The sequence below is a fragment of the Physeter macrocephalus genome, chromosome 12 (assembly GCF_002837175.3).
Source record: "Physeter macrocephalus isolate SW-GA chromosome 12, ASM283717v5, whole genome shotgun sequence".
Taxonomy (NCBI): Eukaryota; Metazoa; Chordata; class Mammalia; order Artiodactyla; family Physeteridae; genus Physeter; species Physeter macrocephalus.
Window position 1 is genome coordinate 65,386,418 of NC_041225.1, and position 13,377 is coordinate 65,399,794.

Below are 13,377 nucleotides of genomic sequence, written 5' to 3' on the forward strand. Positions count from 1 at the left end.
CTGCATACTCAACCTGTTTTCAGCAATATTGTCAGTCCTGCACACCACAGCCATTATTTCCTGTGGCTTCTGCCCTTTCACTCTGCAGCACAAAAATAGGTAATTGCTTTTTTACTTTACTTTTCATATGTTTACAAATTCTAAAAACAATAATGACTTTCATGTTAGACACCACTGGCAATTTAAGTAACCCCTTTTAAAAGGTCTGTGGTTGTACCTCAGGGCCTTTGCCAATTCGATAGGTCATTAAATTCCTGAAAACACTATTTTCATTTGACATCATGGCCTCTATGGAGAGTGTGAGCTGTTGGTACATTCTCCATCAAATACTTGAGAGTAACTTCTGAGCTTGTATCTTGATCAATAACTTGGGATAGATTCACATTTGATATCATGACATTCAGAAATTTCCCAAGTCACTAAAGCTCTCATCTGAGCCCTTAATGAAATGTGATCATCTATCTATTGATTGATCCATTGATATATAGATCAATCAATCTACGCATCTATCATCTCTGTGATTTCTTTTTCACCTGAAAGCAAACTGGATTGCTGTTTGTACAAGTTTTGGAGATAAATGTTTTTAAAGTCCTTGTCTTAGTCTGCCCAGGCTGTCATAAGCAAATACCACAGACTAGTGGCTTAAACAACAGAAATTTATTTGTGCATAGTTCTGGAGGCTGGAAGTCTGAGATGAGGGTACCAGCGTAGTTGGCTTCTGGTGAGAACTCTCTTACAGGCTTATAGATGGCAGCCTCCTCACTGAGACCTCACATGGTGGAGAGAGAGAGCGCTCTTGTTGGCTCTTTTCATAAGGACAATAATCCTACTGGATCAGGATCCCACCCTTATTATCTTATTTAACCTTAATTACTTGTAGGCCTTAGCTCCAAATATAGTCACATTAGGGCTTCAGCATATGAATTAGGGGAGGGGGAAATACAGTTCAGTCCATAGCAGTCCATTATAGTTTTTACACTTCAAAATGTTAGTTTATAAGTATGAGAAAAATATCCACAGACAGCATTCTGAAGAAAGTTAAATTTTCTTCTCACAAACTGAGATGAAATTCAAATCTGTTGGTCAGAGGACAGCTCAGTTACATTTTTGTTTGTTACACTGCACAAAATATAATCATTTTTCCACAGTCACAGAATTGTTCTATCGGTAAATTTGCTTCAAAATATTACTTATGGCTTGCTTCTATCAAACTCACCATATAGGAAATTTAAATGCACAAGTGAATTTCAGGGAGACTTTGAAGATGCATGTTACATATAAAATCACATTAAATATACACAGGGAGAGAGAAATATATCATTTTAATTGGATGTGTAAAACTACCTACCTACCTATCTATATCCAGAGGACATTTGTACAGGTAAAGTATGTCAAAATGTGCCCTGAAACTCATAAATTACACCACCCAGTATGGTGAAGAGTTTAGTATAAATATATCAAGGTTTAAGAAAAATGATTTTTATAAATCCCAGGATTTAAAAAGTTATAAAATTAATAATTGTGATATGTTGAAAACATGGTAGAATTTTTCAAACTGTGTACTCTACAGTGCCTTAAAAATGGCACTTGAGTTAGAATAAAATACAGCTAATGGATTTATAAATAACAGTTAAGAGACATATTTGTAACTGACAGTTATGAATGCCTTGTACTTTCTCTCCTGGCATTTATTAGATGTTATCTAATAAATAGTGACAGTGTCATGGAGACAAAAGATTCAGATAGACCTGAATATGAATTCTGGGTCTACCAGTTGATTTGCCATATGATTGTGGACTCCTCACTTAACTTTTTTGTAGAGCTTCTGGGTAATCATTTTTAAAATCTATTTAAAGTACCTAATACTGTGCCTTGCACATAGTAGGTACTGGATATATATGTTAGTTCCCTTTCTTCCCTCTTTCTGTTACTATCACACTGAATGTAATACAAAGCCATGGTGTAGATGAAAGCATTTAGGTCATCAACAGAACTCGCATACATAAGCTCACACCACCTGAGCCTATGGCTATAAAAATAGGTACAATTACGTGGAAGGTATGGGTCCTGTCAACAAAAAATTAATCAGTTGATGTGAGATAGAAATGGAAAATTTTATTTGAGGTAAATTTGAAGATTATAACCCAGTAAGAGCATCTCAGAAAGCTCTGATAACTGTTCTGCCCGTTAGAAGTCAAGGTACAGTAATACAAGCTTTTTGAGACAGAAGGCTATACATTAAGTGATGTATTATTAACAGTTTACATACTTCAGATGAAGCGGCCCCTTACTTACAAAGTAAGTCAGGAAGGAATGCGATCTTTTAAGGAGCTGTCTGTCTTGTTGATGCTAGGAGAATGTTGTTGCTCCTTATGGTGGAGCAGGTATGTTTGCTGATGATGGGGGAGGTTTGGTCAATCCACAATGCGGATATACAATGCGTAGTAGTGGGGAGAGAAGAGGCCAAAGGGCAGAGAAAATTTTAAGTAGTTCTTGTCTTGCCATAAAATATGGATTTCATTTCACAATGTCCCCCTGTTAAGCATTAATCTTTCAATAGAAAGCACTAGGTGATCAAATAAATATGTGCCCCTTGAAGCCAAAGCAGCTGCTTGCCTGCTCTAGGGTCCATCATGTCTTTCTTTCGATGCTGGGGCCCAATAGCCCGGTTCTTTTTTTGTCGGGGTTATAGTAGCAGAATGTTCAGCAAGGATTGACAGCCAAGTCTAGGTTATCCAATAAGGGACTTAAGCCAGTTTTCCTTGCCATGTGCATTATGTATGCCCATTATTTTATAACAAACTGTAGATGTGATCTTTAATTTCAAGTCATTTAGACATCATCTCTTAGTGTGAGCAGGTGAAATACAGTGTGAAAGTCAAAAGCCTAGCTAGCACCTTGTAAGTTCTACAAACTGTAATTTAAATTGGTAGTAGGAACAACAACATCATTTTCCTATTATTTCCCCTAAACTTGGAAGAGGATTGTTCAGAGAAGAAATTTGACACTTCAAATAGTGTGGCCAACTGGTCTTACCACTGGAAAACTGATAGGTGCCAGAGTGCTCATGTTACAGATTACCATCACAGACTGACAGGGGCTGTTTCCAGGGCTACCCCTTGGTGACCTTGAGCCCAAGGGAAATCGATTATGTATCTATCTATCTTTGTAACGAACCTGGGGAGAACTAGGGTCATAAACTTGTTGCATAAATCCATTAGGTTAGGAGCTATGCAGTATTCAATATCTAATGGAAAGGAGTATTTATGGCCAGGTTCAAAACAGGCATCATTAATTGGCCAGGGTCTCATTTAGTGATATTGGTGGTAACATTAGCTTGCATGATGTGACATTTCTTTCTTTTAAAATATAATACAATTTCTGAGGACCATCACTTAGAGTCTTGGAGAGGAGAAATCCATCAAGGCAACCTGGGAGTACCAGACATAGGTGACTGGCCACAGACTCAGCAATTAGACTGATTTTTGAAACATGATTGAGCCCAAGAAATACATTTAGCTCATAAGCAAAAATGTGAGCAATTGTCGAAGTAGAATCTTGGGTCAGCTGTCTACTTCAGATGTTGTCTTCTTGTCCTGGTCTGGTAGTACTGGTCTTAGTTGAAGTCAGATGTCAGAAATAGGAGTTGTAGTTCATTCAGGAGAGGCCTGATAAGGTCCCTTCCAATGTGGCCATAATCTGATATCTTTGCCAGTATGAATAATCTCCTGGTTGCAGGTCTTGGCACATCTGATTTTCATCCAAAATTAGATGACTGTGATAAATTTCAGAAACAAACTCTTAAACTTTACAAAAAGTTATCTGGGAATTGCATCCTAGCCAGTAAATACAGACCTCAGTTAACAAAACTAGGACTTAATATTCACTGAAACATTACCTGCATTTCTACCAAATATAGCCAAATTAAGATAAATTTGTTTGCAAAATAAGTCTGGTTAATTGAGACTCTTTAAATTGGCTGTGCTGGAACTTTCCGTAAAGAATCTCAGATTAAACTTTAAAACCTCAAGGCCAGGAAAAATGTACCAAGTGTGTCATAGATTGTGCCTTTGGTATCTGTAGATTTGGGTGAATACTTCTCTTCTCAAGGTCCCCAAAATACCTTGAGATTCCTGCATCTGTTAGGAGGTGGCCTTCCTTATATACCTGAGAAAGCTGCTGGGAACCTAAGCGTTTCCAAATTCTGGAGGGATCAGGTAGAGAGAAAAGATAAATGTTTCAGTTTTACTTACAGAAGTATAATTTAAAGGTTTCCTTATATCTAGAAAACACAGATTAAAAACCAATAACATTTCAGACAAAAACCAAAAATTATAACCATATTCATACGTTTGCTTAGTCCTATGTGACTAATCTTTGATCTTAATCTTCTGTTAACAGTTTTATGAAGCCATCAGGTTTTCCATTAGAATTCTTTAATTTCTTACCCAGTTCAGTGGTATGATCTGAAAGTTATCAGAAACCTGTACTTGTCACAAAGTCCTTGCTATGAATCTTCTTGAAGATGAAGCATTTTGCAAAGAGGATCAGAGTACAATGATAACTGTCTGTAAATGAAGAAAGAGTTAAAAAGTCAAGGTTAAAGACTGATTACAATGCAGCTGAAAAGAAACTTGGTTGCTGCTGTGACATAAAACATTTGAGGTAATTACTAAAATTATGACTGATACCATTTACCATGACGTACCAGAGTCTAGGAGTTCATATAATTTCTCGAATGTGTACATTAATAATGTGTACCCACAGGATAGAATCTAAGACGTTTTATCACCACTTATTTGATAGTGCTTCCCACGTAATTTAACATACCAAATAAGCCTAATTAGTTTAATATTCTTCTCTCTGAGATACAGAGAAAACAAATATTTCGAGGTTTCAAGGGCCCTTTGTAAAACCTCAGAGTTAGCTAGAGGTCGAGTGAACTTCATTTAGAATTCGATCTTTGGGAAGTTTATCAAAAATATCAAGAAGTTTTAGAACACTTGATCAAATAGAATCACAAGTCACTGTGAAACAATACCCATTCACTTAACCAAATGACAATAAAATACTGATCACTTCAAGGCAAAGACCCTCACACAGTCTCACACCAAAGAAGTTCAGTATTTTAAGAAAACTTTGTCTCCTTAGAGAGAAAATTAATTCAGGTTTTGTATGACTTTACCCATAAAATTCATTTTCTAAATTAAATTCAATCTTAGCCAATTCTGACCATGTACAAAACTCTCTGTGTTCTTCCTCCACACATCTTCCATAACCTTCTGTATCCTTATTAATCTGTCCCTCACTTCCCTTTCCATTCAGAAACAACCAGCTCTAAGACAAAAATCATCTTTTTTTTTTTTACGGAAAACACACACCCTACTTTCCTTGCATACTGAAGTGTTTCCCCTGTAAGTCTTAACCTTAAACTGTCATACCAGCATTTCTTGACTGGCACTTTTGAATGTATTTCATAACCTCTAGAGAAGTACACCTTCTCATAGAATTTCTTTCCTCAGTGTGGTACAAGATATGTGTCTAATGAACCCAAACATCTTTAGTTTCTCATAAGACAAAAGTAGGTAAACTTAGACCTGCCCAGAAATTAATGCTCCCGTATTTTATCCTAGTTGAAATGACCTGGATAGTGAATGAATTCTTATAATTTAACTTAGTTTCAAGTTACCAGAATCTAGATAGATACTATCCTTAAAGCAGATTTTCCCAAAACACACATATTCCAAAGAGTTTACCTAAAAGCTCTTAGATCATTTACCTCTATTTTATTTACTTAAAAGTTTTGTCATACTGGGTTTTTTTGCTGACAGACTTTGTAACAAGGAATAATAAGGTCTTATTTGATTTCTAGTAAAGCTAGGTACAATAAAAGTACTTAATGCTGATAACTCTAAAGACATGTCTATATACATGTCTGTATTAATCAAACCAACAAGCTTAAGCTAACTTTAATACCAGATATTAATTCAGTCCTGAATATTTCCCAGGCCACGTGAACCTGAAGTTCATTTTGGCCAGTTTCTTTTATATTTCTGAGTATTTATATGAGCACTTGATTTCCTTTAAGCCAATTACCTAGAGCTCTTCTACAGATTAATTTTGGCAGTACCACACATCTACAACACACATACAGATTTGTACAAACACAGAGACCTCATCGTTCCCATCCCCAGATTTCAGCCATGAATCAAGTACAACAATATAAAACCCATCAGTTACAAAAGAGATTGGATTCAAGTTGGGTTTCTGGCAGATGGAACAAATCAATGTCACCTGTCTAGATGGCTAAACCCTTTTTACAAATATTTATGGAAAAGACACTTAAGATTTCTATTTGTCTCTGCCAAATAAATCAAGTTCCAAATTCCCTACCCCATTTCCCGAAATTTGTATTTTAAAAAGATGGTGGAGATAAGGGTTCCGGGAGACCAGGTAGAACATTTGCATCTTAAAGGCATAGGAGGAGAAAAGCAATTTCCTCCTAGGATGACTTTGTTCCCTTAAGGCCAGAAAAAAATCTTTTCCTCAATACTTAAAAGCCTCTTAAGATAAGTAGGGGAAGTTTGGGGAGGAGTAAAAGGATTGGTGGGCTTTGGATTATTTCAGGAGCTGCACCTCTGGTCCTGTAAATACTAGATTTATAAAAACAAGGAGAGTTGGTTTTTTCCTCAAAGAATTGGGTGGCCACCTCAGTGTATCAAAGGACTGACACACCCATTCACCTATAATGGAATATTTTACTTTCCCTCATTTAGCTTAGAGGAGAGGGCCCCCACCAAAAAAACATTCCTATCAGGCTCCAAATATCAGCTGTATAGTCAGTGTAGTCAGACCGGTGGCCTTCCATTTTGGTAATCCATTTACACATACTTTCGAGGATCCTCCCGGGACTTAAACTCTCTAGTACAGCCCTCAGGCCTTTCATCTGAAGAGTCTTGCCTACAGCCTCACGTGGTCCCTTTTCTAAAGGTAACCACTTAATAGTCTCTTTAGAGTGGAAAAGCAATTCAGAAGATTATTACAATGAGTACTCAAAGAAAGATAGAGGGGAACAGTAGTTAAAGTTTTAGGTACCTTTTAGTATCATTACTCTTTCATCAGCCTTCTACAACAAATCGTTCAATAAGGCTATTTTGGGCCTTTTGAAGCCCTTTGGGGCTGCCACATACCAATTAAAATAGGTATGTTAGTTTAAGATGAGGGCTGTCTAAAATTTTAACAATTTAGATGTTTCTCAAATTCAAAAGATCCATGGAGATAGCCCTACATATATTTTTCCCTGCTATACTAATTTTAGAAAAGAGAAGAACACCACTGTTATTTCCAGGAGACCCTGCAGGCACAGATCCAGAAGCCCACCGGCTTTAACTGCACACTCAAAATTATTTGGGCATGTCAAAAGAACCCCACCTTGGCCATTTCAGGGCCCAGTTTTCTTTAGTTCCCAATTAAGTGCTTGTAAGCATACATAAACCCAGCCTGTATTTCCATAGGTGACTTGTTTGCACAGGAGCTGTTTGTTTGGCCTTTGAGGCACAATTTCCCAGTATCAATTTCATAGCTGAATTCAAATGTGAGATATGATCTGAACGACTTTCTGAGGACAGTGTGGTGGATCGCACGTGTGCTGCTTCTGAGTCTGGCACCCCCAGGAGTTACCCTTGGGTTGGTTCGACTTCTTTTACATGGCTTGGTTTCTCCCTATGGGAACCTAAAGCCATCAGAGGTGCTCAGCGTGCTAGAGTATCAGCTTCTGTCATGCCTTCCCATTTGAGCGGTACTTACTTAATGGTCATGGTGGGTCTCCCCTGTAGGACCACTACATGTCATGAGGATTGATTCTCAGACACTTCCGCAAGGTCCTCAGTCGCCTGAGGATACCTTGTGGCCAGAAGGAGCAAAATGGCCCTTTATTCTTCAGAGCTGAATAATTCAGTTTCTCATTTCACTAGCAAAAGTTTTGTTCAGACCATATATCAGCTCATTTTTTTCCATTTAAGGCAAATGTAACATAAACCCAGTCACCTATGTTTCCCTGGGCCTCTGCCCAGACCCCCTAGGCCCTGCCTAGGAAGTGCACTGGTGCCCATTAAGACTCCAAGTATTAAGTGAAAACCAGCTCAAATAAAATGTTTAGGATCATCACCCAAACAATGAGATCCAAATATCAGAAGAACTCATGGGAACACCTAGGGAGTACCGTGAAGCCGGTGAGGCTCAGTGGGCCCATGCTGGTACCAAGCGCCAGTTTGGGATAGACTCCAGGTGTCCTCTGGCTGGTGTCTCTGATATCCTGCCAGCTGTACCAAGCATATGTCGACGAAAAATTAATCAGTCGATCTAAGAAAGAAATGGAAAATTTTATTTGAGCCAAATTTGAGGATTATAACACAGGAAGAGCATCTCAGAAAGCTCTGAGAACTGTTCCACCTGTTAGAAGGCACAGTTATATAAACTTCTTGAGACAGAGGGCTGTACATTAAATGACATATTATTGTTAAATGACATATTATTGACAATTTACATAATCCAGATCTAAGCAACCCCTTACAAGGTCAAGAAGGAATGTTATCTTTTTAAGGAGTTGTCTTATCGATGCTAGGAGAATGTTGCTCGTCATTGTTGAGCAAGTATTTTTACGGATGGGGAGGTTTGGTCGATGTATAATGCGGATACACAAACCACAGTAGCAGGGAGAGAGGAGGCCAAAGGGCAGAGAAAACTTTTTTTTAATGTTTAAATTTTTCTTGTCTTGCCATAAAATATGAATTTTATTTCACAGTCCCTTTTATAATCAGCCCATGACAGCTATTCTGGCCTGGATAGGAACAGCTCACTACCAGCCTTGGCCCCTTCCCAACTAGTCACCATGTCTAAATGTGAGCCTCTGTTGCTCTAAGTAACTGGCCTTCAAGGAGTAAAAGAAGTGGAATCAAAAGAGTAAAGAAAAGTCAAGAAGAGTCTCAAAGCTTAAGTGTTCTCATCTTGGTCTAGAGCATGCTGATTAGGTATCTAAACAGTTATAGCCCTGATGATATACGTGAACAGGTGGGTTCCTGAAGTCATTGCAGAGGCCTTAGCTAGCCCTGGCAATGTTTAGTGCGTGAGAGGAAAGGGTGTTGTATTTGTTCCAGGGCAAATGAAACTTTCCCAAAAATGATACCTCACCTAATCTGTTGTTAAGATTTTGGAAGAGAAGGAAAACTTTTAGTAAGCTGAATTTTGCTTTGTGGAGAGGGAGGGATGAGACTGAGCCATCTGAAAATACACATTTTATATCTTTTTTTTTTTTTTTTTTTTTGTGGTATGCGGGCCTCCCTCTGTTGTGGCCTCTCCCGTTGCGGAGCACAGGCTCTGGACGCGCAGGCTCAGAGGCCATGGCTCACGGGCCCAGCCGCTCCGCGGCATGTGGGGTCCTCCCAGACCGGGGCGCGAACCCGGTTCCCCTGCATCGGCAGGCAGACGTGCAACCACTGCGCCACCAGGGAAGCCCCCCCACATTTTATATCTTTATGGAGCTTTTCCTGTATAATAAACAGTGAGGTAGGCACTGGAAAGAAAATGCTGCATAAAATGGCCATGGTCTTCAGCCCTCACCCAACTCACAGTCTATAGGGATGACATACTTTTAAGTATTTCCTGATGCCAACACAAAGCTCATTTGACTATTAAAAGCATTTCCTGCTGTTTTCCCAAATGTCAAACTCATGTCTTCTCATATCCATCCATATGGCACCAGGCCTAACTCACCTCAAATCCATTATCCCCTTCTCACACTCCTTTTTTTTTTTTTTTTATGGGTGGGGAAGTATTATTTGGTCTCAAACCAAGATGAATCATCGTGTTCTCTGAAAGTGAAGTTCCTGAAAGTCTTGCTTCCATAAACCATCCATTGGCCAATTTGGAATCTTCTCTTGAGAAAAAGAATCAGTCAGCAGGTATTTGCAGAGTTTCTGTTTTAATCTTATGAAGATAAAAGTTAAGGCCTCTATGAATGTACTCTTTTTCAACTCTGAGTGACACACTTTCATTCAGAGATCCTTAAGTTAAACTAAATTTAGTGTCAGGATCAAGCTTTGAGAGCAAATTGATGAATTTAAATTAACTGCCTTGATGGAAGACTAACTCTTATGGTGTACCCTTCCTTCTTCTATGCCCAAATATCCTGATCCTGATGAGTAGCTTCTCTTGGCGCTATCTGGCCAGAGATTTCCACCTAATTCATATGGTTTCTTTGAAACTCAAACCTCAAGAACATAATTTCCTCCTTCTGACAGCCTGTGGCCTCTGAAGTGCATTCCTCTAAGGGTAAGACATCAGCCTGAGAGGGTGGCCACGCTAAATGAGGTCTTATAACAGATAGGATCTAGGGAGAAGTGGGTGAATAAGAATAATGAGCTTAGTAAACAGCAGTAGCTAGGTATTGAGCATTCACTGCATGCTCACGTACACGGAACCCCTACAACACCACCATGAGGCAGCTACTAGTATTAAAGATCACACAGCTTGGATGTAGCTGAGTGATCTTCAGTTCAGGGGGAGAAACTGCCCGTAATCACTACACTATAGAAAAAAGCTTTACTCTAAGACTCAGAAATAAGACTAGCTCACTCAGTACTGAGAGGTTGAAAATCCTTTTTATCCTTGGTTACTAGCTCACTCAGTACTGAGAGGTTGAAAATCCTTTTTATCCTTGGTTACTTGCAAAAGAGAGACCAGTTTTTAGTAAAAGTTTTCAGCTATTGAGTTTGTATTGGGAGCCCTCGGCCAACCACGTTTCATACACACAGATTTAATAACATTTGAAAAACATAACTGATAAAGGACTTCAATGTAGAATATTTAAAAATCTCAAAACCAGTAATAATAATTTTAAAAACCCAGTTAACAAATGGGTAAACTATTTGAACAGCTTGTTCATCAAAGATGATGGCCAATAAGCACAGAAAAAGATTCTCAGTATCGTAAGTCATTACAAAAATACAAATCTGTAAAAAAAAAAAAAAAGAAAAAGAAAAAAATGGCAGTTGAGAAACACAAAGATTTCTCTAAAATTTTCACTATTGGTGGTTTGTGGCATTAACATTTCTGGGGATATTTTACGTGTATTTTGTGGGACTCTGTAGTACTCAAAATATTCTAATTCTAGTGTATAATTCTGAAAACTTTGATAGCTCTGGAGAAAGTGTTTGCCTGCAGGGAAGTCTCCCCATTGTCTTTCAAATCTACCAAGTAGTTTGGCTACTTTTCCTGATACAAATTTGGATTAGGCTTGACTACAAGTATGGGAGGCGATACTTGGTGATCCTCCTGAGAAGTAACCTACTGATGGAACCATGTGATCAAACAATTCCCCAGGAGATGTACATCTGGGTCATTTCAGGGTACTTTTTAAAATGGTCAGTCATTTCAGAATGCCAGAGAAATCTGTTTTACCACATAGAAAAAGGAGACTTCTGTTTATAGCTGTAAGATCTCTTGCTTGGTTCACTGAGTCTGAACCCCTGATTGCAGATACATATTTCAGTTCTCCTTAGTGCCTATGATTAACTACTGTTATTGACAACAATAACAACAAAGTTACATATATTCAAGGCTTGATGAGTGTCCAGTTAACAACTTTTTTCTACCAGAGGATATTCAAAACTCAATAAATAACATTTGTTATTTAAGAATGTCACCACTGGAGCCTTAAAGAGAAGATGGCGGAAGAGTAAGACGCGGATATCACCTTCCTCCCCACAGATACATCAGAAATACATCTACATGTGGAACTGCTCCTATAGAACAGCCACTGAACACTGGCAGAAAGACCTCGGACCTCCCAAAAGGCAAGAAACTCCCCACGTACCTGGGTAGGGCAAAAGAAAAAAGAATAAACAGAGACCAAAGAACAGGGATGGCACCTGCACCAGTGGGAGGGAGCTGTGAAGGAGGAAAGCTTCCCACACACTAGAAGCCCCTTCGCGGGCGGAGTCTGCGGGTGGCAGAGGGGGAAGCTTCAGAGCCACGGAGGAGAGCGCAGTAACAGGGTGCGGAGGGCAAAGTGGAGAGATTCCTACACAGAGGATCCGTGCCGACCAACACTCACCAGCCCGAGAGACTTGTCTGCTCACCCGCCGGGGTGGGTGGGGGCCGGGAGCTGAGGCTCGGGCTTCAGTCGGATCGCAGGGAGAGGACTGGGGTTGGCGGCGTGAACACAGCCTGAAAGGGTTAGTGCGCCACGGCTAGCCAGGAGGGAGTCCGGGAAAAAGTCTGGAGCTGCCGAAAAGACAAGAGACTTTTTCTTCCCTCTTTGTTTCCTGGCGTGCAAGGAAAGGGGATTAAGCGGGCTGCTTAAAGGAGCTCCAGAAACGGGCGTGAGCTGTGGCTATCAGCGTGGATGCCAGAGACGGGCATGAGATGCTAAGGCCGCTGCTGCCGCCACCAAGAAGCCTGTGTGCGAGCACAGGTCACTCTCCACACTGCCCCTCCCGGGAGCCTGTGCAGCCTGCCACTGCCAGGGTCCCATGATCCAGGGACAACAAAGCTCCACAATCAACTTGAAGTGCCCTGCATCTGTGGAATACCTGAATAGATAACAAATCATCCCAAATTAAGGAGGTGGACTTTGGGAGCAAGATATATTATTTTTTCCCCCTTTCCTCTTTTTGTGCGTGTGTATGTGTATGCTTCTGTGTGAGATTTTTGTCTGTGTAGCTTTGCTTTCACCATTTGTCGTAGGGTTCTGACCATCCCGTTTTGGGGTTTTTTTTTTTTTTTACTTTAAAAAATTTTTCTTCTTAAAAATTATTTTTATTTTAATAACTTTATTTTATTTTATCTTCTTTCTTTCTTTCCTATTTTTTCTCCCTTTTATTCTGAGCTGTGTGGATTAAAGGCTCTTGGTGCTCCAGCCAGGAGTCAGGGCTGTGCCTCTGAGGTGGGAGAACCAACTTTAGGACACTGGTCCACAAGAGGACTCCCAGCTCCACATAATATCAATCAACGAAAATCTCCCAGAGATCACCATCTCAACAATAAGACCCAGCTTCACTCAACGACCAGCAAGCTACAGTGCTGTACACCCTATGCCAAACAACTAGCAAGACAGGAACACAGCCCCATCCATTAGCAGAGAGACTGCCTAAAATCATAATAAGGCCAAAACACACCACCAGACGTGGACCTCCCCACGAAAAAGACAAGATCCAGCCTCATCCACCAGAACACAGGCACTAGTCCCCTCCACCAGGAAGCCTACACAACCCACTGAACCAAACTTAGCCACTGGGGACAGACACCAAAAACAACGGGAACTACGAACCTGCAGCCTGCGAAAAGGAGACCCCAAACACAGTAAGATAAGCAAAATGA